This window comes from Cavia porcellus, unplaced genomic scaffold, assembly GCF_034190915.1.
Source record: "Cavia porcellus strain 051 isolate PalLab524CR breed Dunkin Hartley unplaced genomic scaffold, mCavPor4.1 scaffold_5, whole genome shotgun sequence".
Taxonomy (NCBI): domain Eukaryota; kingdom Metazoa; phylum Chordata; class Mammalia; order Rodentia; family Caviidae; genus Cavia; species Cavia porcellus.
In genome coordinates, this window is record NW_026947488.1 from 15,831,551 (window position 1) to 15,845,175 (window position 13,625).

A 13,625-nucleotide genomic window follows, 5' to 3' on the forward strand; every position below is an offset into this window, starting at 1 on the left:
AAGTAGTTACCATATTATCTCTTTCCTTGAAATCCTTGAGTACAATTTCGTATACTGTAGCATTGAGTATATCAAAACAATGTAAAACCATTTAAGAGAATGACAGCATTACAGAGTATTTAGAATCGACTAACAGAAAATGAACAATGGTTTCTGTATAATCTCCTTGTCTTTAAAAGGTTTTTGCTTATACTATGGTACATAATAAAATCCAGTAAGATACAACCTATTTGGACCATTGGAGACAGAAGGACAAAAGCTAGATGAGACTTCAAAACAAGATGATACTAAATCAGTATTACCTATTAAGATGTCATTTTCTCCAAAATAGCTGTTCCTATCATCCAATCTTCTCTGCCTCATTTCTGTTGAGCTCTCATTCTGTCAGTAGCTGTCAGTTTGTCTTCTTCACTTTGTTCTCTGCTCCATTCGTTGTGGCCTCCATTATTTCTGGATTCTTTGTATTTTTATTTTTTTAGAATATCCTGCAATACTCTCTGTAGAGTTGAATTGGTGGTTGCAAATTCCCCCAGTTCCTCTTTATCCTGGAAGCACCTTGTTTTTCCATCAATTTCCAGGGACAGTTGTGCAGGATATCTCAATCTTGGCTGGAGATTATTATCTTTCAAAGCTTGAATTATTTCCCCCCACGCTCTTCGTGATTTGATGGTTTGTGCAGAGAAATCTGCTGTAATTCTGATGGGTGCTCCCTTGTAAGTGGTCTGTTTCTTGTCTCTGACAGCTTTTAATATTCTGTTCTTGTATTGAATTTCTGGAATTTTTATTATTATATGCCTGGGTGTTGCTCTGTTTGGGTTGTAGGTAGCTGGGGTCCTGTATGCCTCATACATCTGAGTATCTTTACCTTTTGCTAAATTAGGAAAATTCTCCTGGATTATTTCTGTGAGTAGCTTTTGTAGTTCATTTGTTTGTGTCCCTACTTCTTCTTTTATGTTCTTAATCCTTAAGTTATGGCTCCTCTTATCATCTTCTTGTCTTTGTATTATTGCTGTTTGTTTCTTTGTTATTTTTAAGAAGTTTTTCATTTCATTCTCCCATATTACAATTCTGCCCTCCAGTTCAGATAGTCTGTCCTTAGTTTCTTTCAAGCTGTTATGCCAGTCTTCGATAGACTTCTTAGTTTCTTGGTAGTCCCTTTGAACCTGCTTCACGTATTCTATGCTTTCCCTGTTTTGTCCATCAAACAATTCTCCCCTCTTATTCTGTTCTTCCATTCCACCATCTGTTTTTTCTTGGGTGGTGCTTAGCATTTCTCTAACTATTTTGCATACTTCTAGCTTCAGGTCATTGATAACTTCATTCCTGAATTGGTCTATGAGGCTCTCTATATGGCGCCTTATGTGTAATGGTGCGGTGTCTGCTATTGCCTGTTTCTCAGAATTGGGGGCCGAGGAGCCTTTCTTGTTGCTGCCTCTTCCCATATTCTCTGTTCCTTATATATGCAAGCTTATATGAGATGCCCAGCTTCTCTCCCTGTCAGCCACAGCCTGATCGAATTGCGCCGGTTAGGTGTTCCCACTCACCGATGCACACCAGGCAGCCTACGTGGGGCCCGCCCCTCCCGGCCTCCGTCAGGCTCTGGGATCTGGGTTGGGCCAGCCTACGGGGTCCGCCGGCAGCGTCACGCAGGCCAGGCACTTTTCACCAATCCCGCCCGAGAGGGGAATGTGTGGCTGGAGTCGCCACTGCGCTCTGCCCCCGCAGGACTGCCCGGGCCCAGAAAGTCTGCTGGAGTGGGGCTGGAGATTTAGCTCAGCGGCATAAGCGCCTGCCTTACAAGCAGGCAGTCGTGAGTTCGATCCCTGGTACCGATAAAAAGGAAAAAGACAAAAAAAAAAAAAAAACCAAAAAAAAAAAAACAAAAAAAACCAAACTGTGGTGGAGTGTCAGTTTCTCTCACTCACCTCGCCACAAGTCAGAACATGCCTCCCTGTCCATCCTGTTTTCGACTCTGTTCGCAGACTGCCGTTCTCAGAGTTTCCGTGCGTCTCTCTCCTTGCCGAGCTGATGTAGAGGCAGCCAGCCACCGCGCAGTGGGAAACCCAAATCGCAGCTTCCAATGGCGTGGGGTCCAGCCTCAGCAGCGAGGCTTTTCTGTTCCTGTTTTAGCACAAGGACTACGTTCCAAGTTGGTTTCTCTCAGCCGAGTTCGTTCCTGAGTCAGCAGAGCATAACTCCACCTGCTTATGTCTCTTTAGTCCGCACCATACCTGGCTTCTGAGCCTAGTTTTCAGAGAGCCTCCGGTAGTTGCTGTTATCTGTCCGCCATGTTCTCCCGGAAGTCTCAAAATAGCTATTTGTAGTATCACAGACAATAATATAAAACAACCCAGTTTAAAACCATTCCAGTTAATGAGTGAAAATATTATATGGCTTCAAACCAGTGTGATTGGGATCATGATTACCACATACTTTTATGTATTCTTATCATTACTTAAACTAGGGAAACAATTCAGTATTTATACATATGAGTTTGATTTATTTCACTTATGAGTATGGTCTCAAGCTGCGTCCATTTATTTATAAATGTCTCAGTGTGATTATTCTTTATAGCTGAGTAGTACTCCACTGTATAAAAATACCACAACTTTTTTATCCATTCCTCAGTTGATGGGCACTTAGGTTATTTCCAAGATCTGGCTATTACAAATTGTGCTGCTATAAACATGGGTGCACATACATCACTGTGGTATGATGCTTTCAGCTCTTCTGGGAATATGCCTAGAAGTGAAATAGCTGGGTCAAATGGGGCTTCCAGTCCCAGCTTTCTGAGAAATCTCCAGACTGACCTCCACAATGGTTTTAGCAGTCTACACTCCCACCAACAGTGCAGGAGAGTTCCTTTTTCCCCACAGCCTCTCCAGCATTTGTTGTTGGTAGTTTTCTTAATCCTGGCCATTCTTTCAGGATGAATTCTCAGTGTGGCTTTAATTTGCATTTCTCTAATGACTAATGATGATGAACATGTTTCATGTATTTATTTACCATTTGTATTTCTTCATCTGAAAATTGTTTATTCATCTCAGATGCTCATTTTTGGATGGGGTCTTTGAATTTTGGGGGTCTGATTTTTTAAAATTCTTCATATGTTTTAGACAGAAGTCCTTTGTCTGAGGGGCAGTTCACTAAGATTTTTTTCCCGGTTTGTGGGTTTTCTTTTCACTATGTTAGAGATTTCTTTTGACATTTTCTGCCTGTTTTAATGCTTGAAAAATGGACCAAGTGTCTGTGCGGCAACCAGGGTCAGCATGAATAAGCTAGGGTATGCAGCTGACACCATTTGCAGGAACTAACATTTACTGAGAATTCACCACAAAGGCACTGTCTGCATGCATTACTTCAGATTCTTCTTTCAACTATCTTAAAACGAGTATATCCATTATGAAGATAGAATCTCAAATTTAGTTTCATAAACTCATATTTTTTCACCTTAAGAACTTTGAGGGCCTCTTCTTGTGCAGCTATGACTTACATTTTCCTTGGCAGCCCCCTTGGGAAGCCTCACGTAATCCTTAGAAGCTTAAAAATGGATTCCTCCAGGGTCTTTGAAGATATACTTGTAGACTTTACTCAGAGGGAGTAGACAGGATCCTTTCTATATAAACTATATAGAGCTATATAACTGAATCCTTCATGATGGGTTTTTAGCCCATATAAAATTCACTGAGTCATCCTGGTGGTAGTCCAACTTGGTGAAGGACACAGAGACAATAGCATATCAATTTCCTCTTTTTCTTCCCTTAGCCTCTTCCTTTTCATGTGTATGCCAATGCTCCCCCAATCAGCTGCTAATATGTCACTTTACCCACCTCCCCAAATTCCACCTCCCGCTGGACCTAATAAAAGCCCAACCACTTCTTTGTCTTGCATTCTTTTGCAACCTTCCTGTGCCTGCAATAAAGGCCTCTTTATATCTGTTTTTTTTGTCTCTTAGCTGTACTAAAAATCCTAACATTTTGGTGCCATGACTCAGATTGGTGGGGTAAGTAGCTCCTGGGGGCCACCCTTGGTTTGAGCTCCTCCTACCAATGAGCCACCTCTCTGCTTTTTCTTGTCCCTGCTTTCTGTTCTCCTTTATCCATGCCGTTGTCATTACTAGCCAATATCCAAAACTGACCCACCTTGATTCTCACATGTGAGCCACTCTTGCCTTGGGATTTCCTGCCTCATTTTCTTGTTTTCTCTCAAAAATGTGGGCTCATGTCAGGATTCTCCCCATCCTTTAGGACCACCCTGCCTTATTCCTTGGTGACAGGAGATGGAAACAAGCATTAGGGATTTCTCTCACAACCCTGAGAAGGGTGATGACTCTCTAAGGGACGGTGACCAGCTTTTGTCATTTTAAATTACCTTTAATTTGATCACAATGGGAAATATTGTTTCCCATCCACAAAGAGTCATTCCACTCAGGTGCCTGTTAAAACAACTGGGTACTCTTGTTCTCTGGGAGACTATTTAATCCAGAAAATTAATTTTTTTTTATTTCCAAATGGCCTAGCCATGGGGTAAATTTGATAATGGCAGCCACTGGTTGGAAGAGGGAACTTTTGATTTTCCCATCCTCCATGATTTAGATAACTTCTGCTACCATAATGGGAAATGGCAAGAGATTCTTTTTGTTTAAGCTTTTTTTGTCCTCTGGGTACATTCCTCCTTCACTGAGGCACATGGAGCGAAAGTGCTCTTGGCCTGCTCATCATCAACCCCCCACCCAATAACCCTCCTGACCCAATAAATGATAACCCTTCTGCTCTTGCTCTTCTTCCAACATACAACAATCTTCCTGTTCCCCTATCTTGCTATTTTCTACCCCCTTCTCCTTCTTGGCCCTTCTCTACTCCACTGTTACTGTTTTCTCACCAGCATACATCAGCTCTTGCTCCTCCCACTGCCACCATCTTACCCATCCCAACCATTGCCATCATTATTACCATCCCAATTGCTTTCAACCTCATGCTCACCACAACCTCTACTTCCTCTCCATAAGATGACAGATCCTGAAGGCTTAATCCATGTTCATGTCCTTCTTCTTTCTCTGACCTTTCCCATATCTCCCAACACTTAAGACCCTTTGCTGCTGACCTATATAATTATATCAAAGAGCTTAGATTTGTTATTCAATCTTGTGTTTTAGCTTATGAAGACCTCTATGTTATCCTTTTACCCTTTCTCCTCAACAAAAAGTAGAACTCTGGCAAGCACCCATGCTATAGCAGACCAAAAAAATTCAAACAGATCCCAATCATTCTGCTGGGGCAACTGTGATACCAAATAAGGATCCTCAATAGGATTATCAGCCCAGTGCTGACAGTTCACAGACTATGGCCCAAATGACTGTATCCTGACAGGTTTCCAGAAAATTTTACACAAACAGCATAATTACCAAAAACCTCAGGAACAAATCCAACATGTCTGTTAAATTTCTGACTCACCTCACTGACACCCTCACCAAATTTATTGATGCAGATCCACTTGAAGGGACAATATTTATTAATTCTCATTTTATCTCCCAAGTGAACCTGATATTAGAGCCAAATAAAAGGGTCAGATCTCGGCCCTCAGTCCCCTCAGGAAAACCTAAATGTGGCTTTCAATGTCTTCAACAATAGAGAGGCACTACAAAAACAGGATAATCTTGAAAAGGCTAATTTAAATGCCAATTTTTGGCTGCGGTTCTTGGGGCTGAAAATAAACCAGGCCAAAGGGGACTATAAAACCCAAGCTCCACCTAGGACCATGTTTTGAGTGTAGCAGAGGACACTGGGCAGGAGCCTGTTCTAACTTGTGGCCACCACTGGGATCTTCTCCCATCTGCAAGCAGGAGGGTCACTGGAGGTGCAACTGTCCTGTCTACCAGATGATGGTCCCTACCCTCACAGAGAATAACATCACTGCCACCACTGGACTCACCACTAGCTGATATACTCAGTGTTGCTGGTGAAGAGGGTTGATGGGGCTTGGGACCCATGGCCCCCACCACGGTACTCTAGAGCCCTGAGTCTTGCTGGATAACTCAGGTAAAACACTGTTTTCTTGTTGACATGGGGGTCACTTATAGTGTTCTTCCTGAATTTTCAGGCCAATGTGCCTGATCAAGTCTCCACTGTGGGGGTTGATGACCAACCTACACAGCCTCTTCAGACAGGACCATCCCTTGAAGGTTCCAAACCTTTACTTATATTTTTCTCATTATCCTAACCTGCTCCATAACCCTCTTAGGAAGACTCAATTTCTCTTATAGTTTCTCTCTCCCCATGGCTGTCATACTTCAGACCCAGTCACTATGCAACACTACCTCTGCTCTTCCTCTTCCCTCCTCCATTATTGATCCTATAGTCTGGGTTACCTCCAATCCTACTCATACCACTCCTGTGCTAATTTGCCTCAAAGACCCTTCAGTCTTTCCCTGTTTTCCCAATACCCAATATCCCCTATAGGTTCAAACCTATAATCTATCACTTGTTAACCAATGGTTTTCTTAAGGTCACTCATTCACCTTACAAACACCCCTATTTTCCTTGTATTCAAATCCAGTGGTTCCTACCACTTAGTTTAAGATCCATTAACAACACAGTGATGTTAATTTGCCTGAGGGGGCACCAAACCTCTATAGTATACTGTCTCATATTCTCCCGTCTACCTTCCACTTTTCTGTGTTGGACCTTAAAGATACATTTTCACTATTTATTTGCACCCTGATTTTCAGGATTTCTTCACTGTAACATGGACAAATCCAGATGCCCTCTGATCTACACAGCTCACATGGACAGTTCTATCTCAGGGCTTCAGGGCAGCGAAGCCCTTGTTGCTGACTTTATGACTCTCAATCTCAAACCCAGAACTCTTCTCCAATATGTGGATGATCTTCTTTATTCCTCATCTTATGTGTTAGCTATACAAGACATAGCTACCCTTCTCAACTTTCTCTCAGTCGCACATACAGTGTGTTCCCCATCAAAGCCCAAATGGTTCCACCACAAGTCAAACATCTAGGGCTTACCCTCACCCCCACCATTTATTACATAACTTCTTTTTTAAAAAAATTTTTATTTAAAGAGAAAAAAAACAAAACAGTAAAAAGATACAAGTAGTACAGAATTTCAAAAAAATAAACAGTAAGTAATTGCTAGTTAATAGATTACATATTGTCATCTTAGAAATAGTTCAAGTTACAAAATTAAAGCATACAAAGGGGATATTCAAACAGTAAGACTTCAAACAGTTGTGTTCAATGATCCAACAAAAACTTAGTAATATGGTCATCTATCTTACACACTTAAACATACATGCAGTTGTGTCCTTTAGAGCACTTTCTTTTCCTCTTTTTTCACAATAACAATTACACATTTTAGATTTTATTACTCCCACAGTTCTTATTTTTTTTTGGAAGAGAATAAAACCAAATGTGACAAAACAAAGCAGAGTCAGTCAAAACAAAGGATGGACATAGTACATGATGTAAAAACAGAATACAAGGTGATCAACAATGGCTACCATAATACCTCTTGCTACCTTATAAAGAATTGCCTATATAATCAGGTATAATAAAATTGAACAAAACAGTACAGAACAAAACCAATAAAACCTAAACATTGGAGACATTACAGGACTTCAAAAGAAGATAATAGTCAAACCAGAATGGGCATCATAGTGAATCTTATTGTCTTCAAAGTAGTTGCCTATCCCCTCAAACTTGATACTATCAAACAAAACAGAACAGAGTAAAATCAGTCAAAACAAGATGGTGAGAGCAACACAGGGGTTCAAATCAAGTTAATAGGATTTATTTTTTCCCTTCATTAAAAAATAATAAATAAATTTAAAAAAAGGAGATTGAGATAAAAGAGGACATAACAACATAACAACACAGGTCAGAACAGAACAATTTAAGCAACATAGTGTTTCACCACAAGATAACCTGACATAACAGTAGTTACTGTAGTGTCACTTCCCTTGACATAGCTGAGTATAACTTCATATACTATAGCATCAAACATATCAAGACAATGTGAAACCATTTAAGAGGATGAAAGTATTACAGGGTATTTAGAACCAGCTAATAGAAAATGAACAATGGTTTCTATATTATATCTTTTCCTATAAAATTTTTATTTATACTATCACATATAATAAAATCCAATAAGATACAACATGATAAAACCAATGGGGACAGAAGAACAACAGCTTGATGGTACTTCAAAACAAGATGATATTAAATCAGCACTAGCTATTATGATGTCTTGTTTTATACAAAATAGCTGTTCATACCATCACAGACAGTAAAATCAAACAATGTAGAATAAAACCATTCCAATTAATGAGTGAAAACATTATAAGGTTTCAAAGCAATATAATGGGGAATCATGATTACCACATACTTTTATGCATTCATATCATTTCTTATACTAGGGAAACTATTTGGTATTTATACACGAGTTTGATTTATTTCACTTATGAGTATCGTCTCAAGCTGCGCCCATTTATTTATAAATATCTCAATGTGATCATTCTTTATAGCTAAGTAGTACTCCATTGTATAAAAATACCACAACTCTTTTATTCATTCCTCAGTTGATTGACACTCAGGCTGTTTCCAAGATCTGGCTATTACAAATTATGATGCTATAAACATGGGTGCACATATATCACTGTGGTATGATGCTTTCAGTTCTTCTGGGAATATGCCCAGAGTGGAATAGCTAGAACAAGTGGGACTTCCAATCCCAGCTTTTTGAGAAATCTCCAGACTGACCTCCACAACAGTTTTAGCAGTCTACACTCCCACCAACAGTGCAGTAGAGTTCCTTTTCCCCACAGCCTCTCCAGCATTTGTTGTTGATGGTTTTCTTGATCCTGGCCATTCTTTCAGGAGTGAGATGCAATCTCAGTGTGGTTTTAACTTGCATTTCTCTAATGACTGATGATGATGAACATTTTTTTCATGTATTTATTTGCCATTTGTGTATTCACCTCAGACGCCAGTTTTGGATTGGATCTTTGAATTTTGGGGGTCTGATTTTTAAAAATTCTTTATATGTTTTAGATAGAAGTCCTTTGTCTGAGGGACAGTTCACTAAGATTTTTTCCCAGTTTGTGGGTTTTCTTTTCACTATGCTGGAGATTTCTTTTGACATGCAGAAACTTTTTAATAAGATGTGATCCCAGTTAATGATTCTGCAAAGTATTTCCCATGTGGTTTGATTCCTGTTTAAGAATTCTCTACCTACCTCTATGTCTTCAAGGTTTTTACCCAATTTGTCTTCCAATAGATTTAGTGTTTCTGTTTTAATATTCAGATCTTTGATCTATTTAGATTTTATTTTAGTACATGATGATAGGCATGGGTCTAGTTTTAGTTTTTGGCATATGGAGAGCCAGTTTTCCCACCACCATTTATTAAAGAGACTGTCATTCTTCCAGTGAAACTTTTTAGCCCCTTTATCAAAGATAAGGTGGTTGAGTGTGGTGGTAGTTGTGGCTGTATCTTCTAATCTATTCTACTGATCTTCGGCTCTGTTTTGGATCCAGTACCATGTTGATTTTATTACAGTTGTTTTGTATTATAACTTCAAGTCAGGGATTGTGATGCCTCCTGCCTTGATTTTGCTGCTTAGAACTGTCTTTGCTATTCTAGGTCTCTTCTTGCTCCAGATGAATTTTAGGAGTGATTTCTCAGATCTATGAGGTATGTTGATGATATTTTCATTGGGATTGCACTGAGTCTGTGTAACAGTTTTGAGAGAATGGTCATTTTCACAATATTTATTCTTCCTATCCATGAACAAGGGATGTCTTTCCATTTTCTGAGATCATCTTCAATTTCTTTTTTCAGCGTATTATAATTATCCCTGTATAGGTCTTTCACTTCTTTCATGAGAGTAATTCTTAAATATTACATTTTTTTTGCTAGTGTGAAGGGTGTGGCTTCTCTTATTTCTCTGTCAGTGATTTTATTGCTAGTGTATAGGAATGCTATTGATTTTTGAGTATTGATTTTGTATCCAGCTACATTGCTGAGTTTATTTATTATATCTAAGAGTCTTTCAATGGAGTTTTGGGGATCTTCTATGTAGAGTATCATGTCATCTGCAAATAATGATAATTTGACTTCTTGTCTTCCTATCTTTACCCCTTTTATTTCTCTCTCTTGTATAATTGTTCTGGCTAGTATATCCAGTAGTATATTAAGTAGGAGCAGCGATAAGGGACATACTTGTCTTGTGCCTGATTTTAAAGTAAAGTCCTGATTCTGGAGTATTATTATGTGAAATCCAGAAATATTATTAATCTTTAGTCAGAAGGATTTTAATCTAATAAGCTGTGGTAGGTCTCAACATAAATGAAGATATGGATAAATGCGTACATATCTTTAAAATCAGGCAAAATCAATATTCAAATATCAATAGCATTCTGATGAGACCTTTCACCACAGTTACACTGAGGACTCACAGATGACCCCATGCCCTTCCCCCAGGTTAATAGCACTCTTTTTTCTACGGCCTTTGATACATGGTTCATAGATGGCAGCTCGACTAACACAGACACTCAAGTCACAAAACCTTCAGATATCTCATTACCTTCTTCTGCATCTTTTTAGGATGGCTAGAGGCCTTTCCCACAATCTGACAGACTGCAGATGTAGCTTCCAAGAGTCTTATACAAGAGATCATCCCCAGATGTGGCTTAGCTCAAACTATACAATCAGACAATGTCCCAGCTTTCATTTCCAAATCACTTACCAAGTATCCTTGCATCCAAACATTACTTGGCACTTACATATACCATACCACCCACAGTCCTCAGGGAAAGCAAAGGAGAGAAGTGATATACTAAAAGCACACCCCACAAAACTCATTTTTTTCTTTTTATTGGTACTGGGGATTGAACTCACGACCACCTGCTTGCAAGGCAGGTGCTTATGCTGCTGAGCTAAATCCCCAGCTCCCACAAAACTCATTTTTGAGCTCACCTACCATGGCCCCAACTCCTTTTAACTTAGCCCTGACCCAGCTTAGGGCACTTCCTCTGACACTTAGTTTCCTAAGTTCCTTTGAGCTCATGTACGATAGGCTTTTTTACACCATAATCTTCCTACCCCACAAGACCTTCCTCCTATATCCAATTATGTCCCAATTCTTTCATTTCTCGGACACTTACTATGACAACATGATGACCTTTATCTCCTACAGCTGATAGATAACCCAAAACAGGAATCCCCTATAACTTCCAGAGATCTAATATATCTCAAATCTTTGAAGCCCACAGGACTACAACCCAAGTGAATGGGACCTCACTTGGTCCTCCTCATGGCACCAATAGCAATCAAGTTCTCTGGCCTTTCTTTCTGGTTCCGCACCATTCAGGCTAGACAGTATTCCGATAATCTAGCACCTCTGATGCCAAATGCTCAACCCTAGAGTGATTATCACATCTCCTGTCACCCACTCATCTCCATCTCACTAAAAATCCCTAACTTTGCTCCTGTTTTGCTAATCATCCTTGCTAAGCCAAACACGAGGTTCTTTATAATCTGGACCTTGCTCCATTTGCAATAACACTATCACAGCTATTCCACCTCCAGTTTATAGTTTCTATCTCACTAAATAAGGAGGATCAGCTGGCTCCCATCACACCATTGTGCCTCAAAAAAAAAAAACTGGACCTCAGGCACTCTTACACTTGATATTCAATAGTATTCCCTAAATTCTGTTATAGACAGCAATGGTAGGACCCTATACCTTGTCTACCAGCTGAGTTACACCCCCAGCCCTCTTTCATTTTTGTTTCTTTCTATCTTCCTTTTCTTTCTTTCTTTCTTTTTTTTTTTTTTTGATACTGGGGATCAAACTCATGACCTTGTGCTTGCCAGGCAGGCGCTTTGCCACTGAGCTAAATCCCCAGCCTTCATTTCTTTTTCTATATTTGTCTTTGTCTCTCTCTCTATTTTTTTTTTTTGAGATGAGGTCTCATTATGTTGCCCATGTTGGTCTCAAACTCCTGAACTTAAGCAACCATCCTGTCTCAACCTCATGAGTAGTATGACTATTGGGGTGCAGCACTGCAGCCAGTTTTTTTTATTTAAGGAGAAAAAGAGAAAAACAGAAAAGGGTACAAGTAATACAAAATTTAAAAAATAAACAGTAAGAAATCACTAGTTAATAGATTACATATTCTCATCTTAGAATTAGTTGTTCAAGTTACAAAATTGAAGCATATAAAGTGGACTTCAAACAGTGAGAGTGCAAACAGTTTTGTTCAGTGATCCAAAAAACACTCAGTAATATGGTTATCTATCTTATACACTTAAACATATATGCAGTTATAACCTTTAGAGCACTTTCTTTTCTTTTCTTTTGTACAATGACAATTACACATTTTGGGTTTTATTACTCCCACAGTTCTTATTACTTTTTTTGAAGAGAGTAAAACCAAATGTGACCTATCAGAACAGAGTCAGTCAAATCAAAAGGATGGACATAATAGATAATGTAAAAACAAAATATAAGGTGATCAACAATGGTTACCATACTGCCTCTTGCTATTTTAAGAAGAATTGGCAGTTATAAAAAAAATTGAACTAAACAGTAAAGAATAAAACCAAAGCATTGGAGACATTACAGGGTTTTAAAAGAAAATAATAGTCAACCGGAATGGGTGTCATAATGATTCTTATTGTCCTCACGGTTATGCCTATACTTTTGAACTTGGTACTATCAAACAAAGCAGAATAGAGGAAAATCAGTCAAAACAAGATGGTGAGGTAAATACAGGACTTCAAATCAAATTAATAGGAAATCAAAGTAGGTTATTATAATGTATCCTGCTATTTTTATTTATTTTTCCTTTAATTAAAAAAATAAAAAGACAAAAGTAAATAATTAAAAAAAAGGGGATTGAGATAAAAGAGGGCATAACAACAGAACAGCGCAGGTCAAAACATAACCATTTAAGCAAAATAGTGTTTCACCACAAGATATCTTGACATAAAAATAGTTACCATAGTGTCTCTTTCCTTGAAATCTTTGAGTATAACTTCATATACTGTAGCACCAAACATATCAAGACACTATAAAACCATTCAAGAGAATGACATTATTACAGGGTATTTAGAACCAATTAACAGAAAATGAACAATGGTTTCTGTATAAACTCCTTGTCTATAAAAGTTTTTGCTTATATTATCATATCTAATAAAATCCAATAAGATACAACCTTTTAAGACCAATGGAGACAGAAGAATACAAGTTTGATGGGACTTCAAACCAAGATGATACTAAATCAGCACTAGCTATTATGATGTCTTGTTTTCTCCAAAATAGCTGTTCCTACCTTCCGATCGTCTCTGCCTCATTTCTGTTGAGCTCTTTTTCTGTCGTTTGTTGTCAGTTTGTCTTCTTCATTTCGTTTTCTGCTCCATTCATTGTGATCTCTCTGACACTATTTCTGGAATCTTGATACTTTCCTTTTTTAGACTATCCTGCAGTATTCTCTGTAGAGTTGAATTGGTGGTTGCAAATTCCCCTAGTTCCTCTTTATCCTGGAAGCACCTTGTTTTTCCATCAATTTCTAGGGACAGCTGTGCAGGATATATCAATCTTGGCTGG